The sequence below is a fragment of the Cibotium barometz genome, chromosome 59 (assembly GCF_041138505.1).
Source record: "Cibotium barometz isolate CiBa-2024 chromosome 59, ASM4113850v1, whole genome shotgun sequence".
NCBI lineage: Eukaryota > Viridiplantae > Streptophyta > Polypodiopsida > Cyatheales > Cibotiaceae > Cibotium > Cibotium barometz.
In genome coordinates, this window is record NC_141104.1 from 28,433,211 (window position 1) to 28,439,191 (window position 5,981).

At 50.9% G+C, this 5,981-nt stretch overlaps 1 pseudogene across 1 annotated transcript; it reads right to left on the bottom strand.

Moving 5' to 3' along the window:
* Positions 1–1,542: 1,542 nt before the first annotated feature.
* Positions 1,543–5,484, bottom strand: LOC147605676 (calcium-transporting ATPase 8, plasma membrane-type pseudogene; annotated as a pseudogene). Its single transcript, XR_015265138.1, has one exon. The product of XR_015265138.1 is annotated as a calcium-transporting ATPase 8, plasma membrane-type pseudogene (transcript).
* Between the last annotated feature and the right edge of the window lie 497 nt (positions 5,485–5,981).

Here is a 5,981-nt window from a genome sequence, read left to right on the forward strand (position 1 = left end):
GGTGGAGGTTGTTGTGGTGGTAGTGCCACAGATGCTGTGACACCACCACCACGTGAGCGTCGTCCTTCGCTCTCATCTGTTGATAGCACACCCATAGGGTCACCTTCCACTCCCTGGGGTGCACATGACCATGACAACAGCAAGATTTACACAATTAGGGATGGGGCACCAATAATGGATAGTGCAGGGAAGGCAATGAAGACACGCATTCGACAATTGTGCACTATACAGTTTCATGACTCTGTCATGACTAAATGGGATCAGCAAGACAAGGGAAAGAAAAATTATATAAACACAAAGATAAAGCAAGAGTTCCAGCCATCTGACCCTATGAATGTCGTCTCTAATGAGTGGATACAGTATACAGCTCGCATTTTGATGGGGCATCGTAGGTCAGAGGCGAGGGACGCATTCAGAGAGGGGAAGGAGAAACCTGTTTGGCTAGATGACACGGAGTGGGCAGCCATTGCTCAGGAGCTCACCGAGACACCAGACAGGTTTCAACAACAAAGAGAGGCGGCAAGGGCAAGACTGCAAACAATAGGGGCTTCTCATCTCGGGAGTGGTGGTTACGAAACCATGCGCCATGAATTCGTAAGTGTTTGTAGCAATTTTATTTATTTGAATGTATGTATGTGGGCTAAATGTTGATTTTTTAAAAGTTATAATTGTTAATCGTGTGTGCAGGAGTTGGCCATGAATCGCCCACCAAGCAGGCGAGAGGAGAAGTACGCTCACAAACATGGCCTTGTGGCCTTGTTTGAGATGCTTGAAGAAGAAGGAGAGACCGTCAATTGGGAGGCATTACCATGATGTAAGATGACCTTCAAACTAATGAAATATGATCAAAACATTCTTGAGTATTAATGTTTAATTTAATTTCTTGTTTGTCGATATCAGGAAAATATGCAAACGAGCACGGTTGTTTTTGTGCTCTATTGTAGACAGAATGGTGCTGTCTGTCTGCTGTTGTTGATCCTGCTCATTGCAGGCAGCTAGGCAACAGCCAGGCAGCACTATTCTGCCCAAAAAAAAATTTCTGCTACAGCGTCGGTATTTGCCCTGGTATCAGCGTCGGTATATACCTAGGTATAGGTGCCGGTTTAAGCGCCGGTATACAGGTCGGTATAAAGGCCGGTTTAAGCGTCGGTATATACCTAGGTATAGGCGTCGGTTTAGACGTCGGTATACAGGTCGGTATAAAGGCCGGTTTAAGCGCCGGTATTACCCCCGGTTAGCGTCGGTATAGGCGCCGGTATCTGCGCCGGTATTATCCCCCGACAGGTATACCGACGGTACGATACCGGCGCTTATACCGGCGCTTATACCGATGACGAGGCTTTTTTAGACCCCGTTTAATAGCGCCGGTACAAGCCCCGGTATTAGGCTAATATGTAGTAGTGAAAGTAGAAGCTCTATCTACACGGTTGGAATTGTGAAAAGCTCAACATAGCTCAGAGATGTTTTGTTCGTGATATCCCCTAATGATACACACACCTTCACTGAATATTGACCCCACCTCGGAGATTATTGCCAGTATCATGGTGTGGAATATCTGGAATGCGAGATTCACAGATGCCTTCAAGGGTATTAAGGTTTATGACACCCAATGTATTTGCAGTAGTAGTATATGGAGTGACACCTAGTGTATTTGTAGTAGTGTATGCTCCCAGAGGCCTTTGAGGGTATTCAAGTTTATGACACCGAGTGTATTTGTAGTATAGTAAGTGGAGTGACATCATCCACATTCTTTTGGCCACCTAGTTCTACATGCAGGGATAGAGCTATGAAAATAAGGGATAGAGCTATGAAAATAAAGCACAAAAGATTTATGAGAGAGTGAAAGCATGGTATTATTTTCTTCTCCTGTACTCCTATGGGACTTTTATGGAAGCATAGTGCCCCCAATTGATCGAAACTCCCCTACTTTTTGGGTTTTATTTTAGTTCATAGAAGTGTCCCCGAATAAACAACACTTTGTGGCGAGGGCTGGGCACGGTTGAAATGTGATTCGATTGGATGAAAGAATTAATAAATGGGGTCGCTTGGTGCAGCTACCGATCGGCGCAAGTTCAGCTGGCGCAGGTTGATTGGATTGGTAGGGACCGGAATTGCCTTGGCAAGCAGAGCGATGGGCCAGCTGAGGGACGCCAGAGCTATGCAGACTAGCCAATGCTGCCAGTCCAAGCGTACAGTGGATGCGAACCTCTCCAAGAACTCCACCATCACCACCTGCAGGACGAGCGTCGTAGCCACGATGCCCATGAACAAGCGGTTGTCGAGTAGGCCCCGGAAGATGTTACGCCGGTAGGGCTGGCGAGCATTCACCTCGTTGAAGAGCTGGCATAGCACGAATGTGTTGAAGATGACCGTGCGGTTGATCATGTCGGCGTCGGGATTTCCTGAGAGACCGAGGATTGTCACTCCGCGGAATTGGAGAGTAAGGAGGACAACAACTTGGTAGGCGGCTTGGACAGCCAAGTTTCGCCACATGGTGTTGGTGATGAGGGGCTGTTGGCGACCCACAGGTGGGCGTGCCATGAGCTCATCAGTGGGGGGCTCCGTGGCGAGCGCCAAGGCGCCCAACGTATCCATGATCAGGTTCACCCACAACAACTGCACGGCCGTCAGTGGCACGTCCCCGGACGTCACGGCCGCCACGAAGTTGATCGTTAGAGCTGCCACATTGACCGTAAGCTGGAACTGGAGGAACTTTTGTATGTTGAAGTAAACAGATCGCCCCCACCTTACCACCTTGACAACGGAGCTGAAATTGTCGTCCAGGATTATGATGTCAGAGCTCTCCTTGGCAACTTCCGTTCCTTCGACTCCCATAGACAAGCCTATGTCCGCCTTTTGGAGCGCAGGAGCGTCGTTGGTCCCGTCGCCCGTCACGGCTACCACCTCCCCCATGGACTGCAGAGTCTCCACTAGCAACAGCTTGTCCGAGGGCAGCGCCCGGGCCACTACTGCCACTCTCGGCAGCTTCTCCTGCCTCTCACTTTTCGTCCAGCTCCGGAGGGTGGCCCCCTCCACGGCCATCTGCTCTGTTGCCTCCAAAATCCCACACTCCTTAGCGATGGCCTTGGCGGTGGCTAAGTTGTCACCCGTTACCATTCTCACCTTCACGCCTGCTGCTTTTACAACCTCCACTGCAGTCTTCACCCCAGGCCTGCATGGGTCTTTCATTCCCACCACCGCCAGCAACGTCAGATCAGCCTCCGGTAGCTGACTCCATTGATCCACACCCTCACCAGTTACCTTCATGCTGCGTTTCTGTGTCATGTCATAGTACGCAAATGCCACGCATCGCAAACTACAAGATGCCATACCCTCAATCGTGGCTTCGAGCTCCCTCCTCTTCTCAGCAGACATCGGCTTCTCAATTGCAATGTTGTCTTCGATGTCCACCCACCTGTGGCACATGGACAGAATGATCTCCGCAGCTCCCTTCCAGTGAACCAAAACTGTCTCGTCGGACATCTTCACGGCCACACCAGCACGTTTCTTTGTTGAATTGAATGTTTCCACCTGCAGGATGGTCGACTCTGCCCTCACCTCCTGGAAGCTCATGCCGGCTCTCAAGCCCCACCAAAGGATAGCCTTCTCCGTTGGAGACCCAGTGACTTCGAACTGTTTCTCTACTCGTTCTTTTCCAGTAGCTCCGGTTATACCATGCCGGCTAGAAGAGCTGGGCATGAAGATACTCCCCATACTGTTTTGGGCAATGCCTTGGAATAGTAGGCTCTGCAATTTGCTGGGCAGGCTGCGCATCAATATATCCAACTCCTCTTCCTCCTCAGACATGTTTATTTTCCCTGCAATCCATGCCTTCACCACCGTCATCTGGTTCATGGTGAGCGTGCCCGTCTTGTCGCTGCATATGGTCGTGGCTGAACCCATGGTTTCACAAGCCGCAAGCCGGCGCACCAAAGCATTATCAGCCATCATCTTACGCATGGAGTAAGCTAGTGTGAGAGTCACAGCGAGTGGAAGGCCTTCTGGCACTGCCACCACCACTATGGTCACAGCAATAGAGAGGATGTGGACTATAGCATCCATAATTTCAGTAGCACTGGTTTGTCCCGCTTGGAACTTGGCAATTGCACCACCGCTACTGGAATGGCCAGTGAAATAAAATACAAGCAGGATGATGAGAACCACAAATGCCACGGAGAGGCCCACCTTACCGATCAAGGTCGCTGCCTTCGTCAAGCGTGCTTGGAGAGGGGTCTCCTCGGCAGTGCTGTTGTCGCTGAGCAGGGCCATCATACGCCCCCATTCAGTGTTGATTCCGACAGCGGTGACGAGCATAGAGCCATAGCCATCTTGCACCTTGGACCCGGACCGGAGGAATGCTTGCTCTTCAGAATCAGGGAGGTAGTGATCGCTCTCTCCAGTGAAGCTAGACTCGTCGATGGCAAGGGATCGACCTTGCACAAACAATCCGTCGGCAGGCACTTGATCTCCGATGCTCAGCTCCACGATGTCCCCGACCACGACATCGAATATGGGCACAGCAACCCTCCGGCCGCCTCTCACCACCTGCACTTGGATGTTGCCCCTGTCCTCGGATAGGCGCTGAAATTGCCTCGATTGTTTGTAGTCGCTCACGGCGGTGACCACCACCACCAGAACCACCGCAAAAGCGATGCTAGCTCCGTCATACCACCCTTCCTTGAGGCCATCGCTCTTGATGCCGAATCCAAGCGAAAGGGCAGCGCAGAGCATAAGGATGATGAGGGTAGTATCATTGCAGGCCACCCACAAAAATCCCCAAAGTGTTTTGCCCACCTTTCGGGGATATGAGTTCTCTCCGAACACGCGCTTCCGCCTGCTGGCGAGACTGTCGGGCTGATCTGGAGCTGCTTGATCAATGGGCAAGCCCTCGGCCAGGTTGGTGTGAAGCTGCCGGGCCAGCCCCTGCAACCCTCCCAACTGCTGCAATTTCTCAGCATCACGGCTTTGTACAATAGCCGCTATCGAGTTGACAAGTTCTGGATCGAATTCTTTATCTACGTGCAGCTGGCTTGAGTGGGCAATAATATTGAGTTGGAGCTTAACGTCTTTGTCTTGCTTGCGACCAGCTATAAATTTAGCGCTTAAACGCAACCCCGCTATTAGGGCAGTCGTTGCTACCTTGAAAGTGATATTGTTGTGGTGGGGAGCCTCCAACGCTTCCACAAGGACGTCCAGAACTACTTCCCGTAGTGAATTTTGAGCCCCCAATGTCGCGCTGCGCCGCCCTGATCCTGGCTTCAGCAGGTGGTGCAGCTGCGACGTACTACTAGTGTTGGAAGCTGTTGGGCGGAAGCTACCGGTTCCATCAGGAGACATGAAGCGTGGGAGTATAGATGGGAGCGATGACCAGATTCCAGAAGAGAGAAATGATCCGACAGAGTATAGATGATCAGAATCCGAGGCACAAGACGTGATTGGGTGAAAAAGAGGAAGAAGAATAAGAAGAAGAAGAGGGCGAGAGAGAGTAAGGATTTCCGCAAGCTGCTGCTCTTTCCCGCCTTATAGCAAATCCTGTCGGTCTGTTCGTGGCGTGTACGCTGCTTGTACGCTGCAAATTCGGTGCTGCACCTTCTCGGCTGGCACCCGAAAATCTACCTAGAGCCGGCACGCGTAAAACGTGTAGGTGACGGAATCGGCAGTTTCTAAAACGTGTAGGTGACTCCGTCCGATTCCGTCGGGTCGTGGGGGACTAATTTGATTTATCAGCCACCTTCTGCTTATAAATCTAGTGCAGGGCCCTTTGTTATGTGTTTTGCACCGCTTGGACAACTCAAATGTACTTGCCTAGCAATGTAACATTAAGTCGACTTCTTGCTTTGCCCTAACTGCTTCTAAATCTAATGCCTAGCCCTCAGAGAGGTAGCTGCCCGCAATGGACAAAGAAACACCTAGCTTTGAGCATTACGCTTTTTGTCGATGTTAATTAAGAGGACCTAGTCCCCTGCACACAAAACAATGCA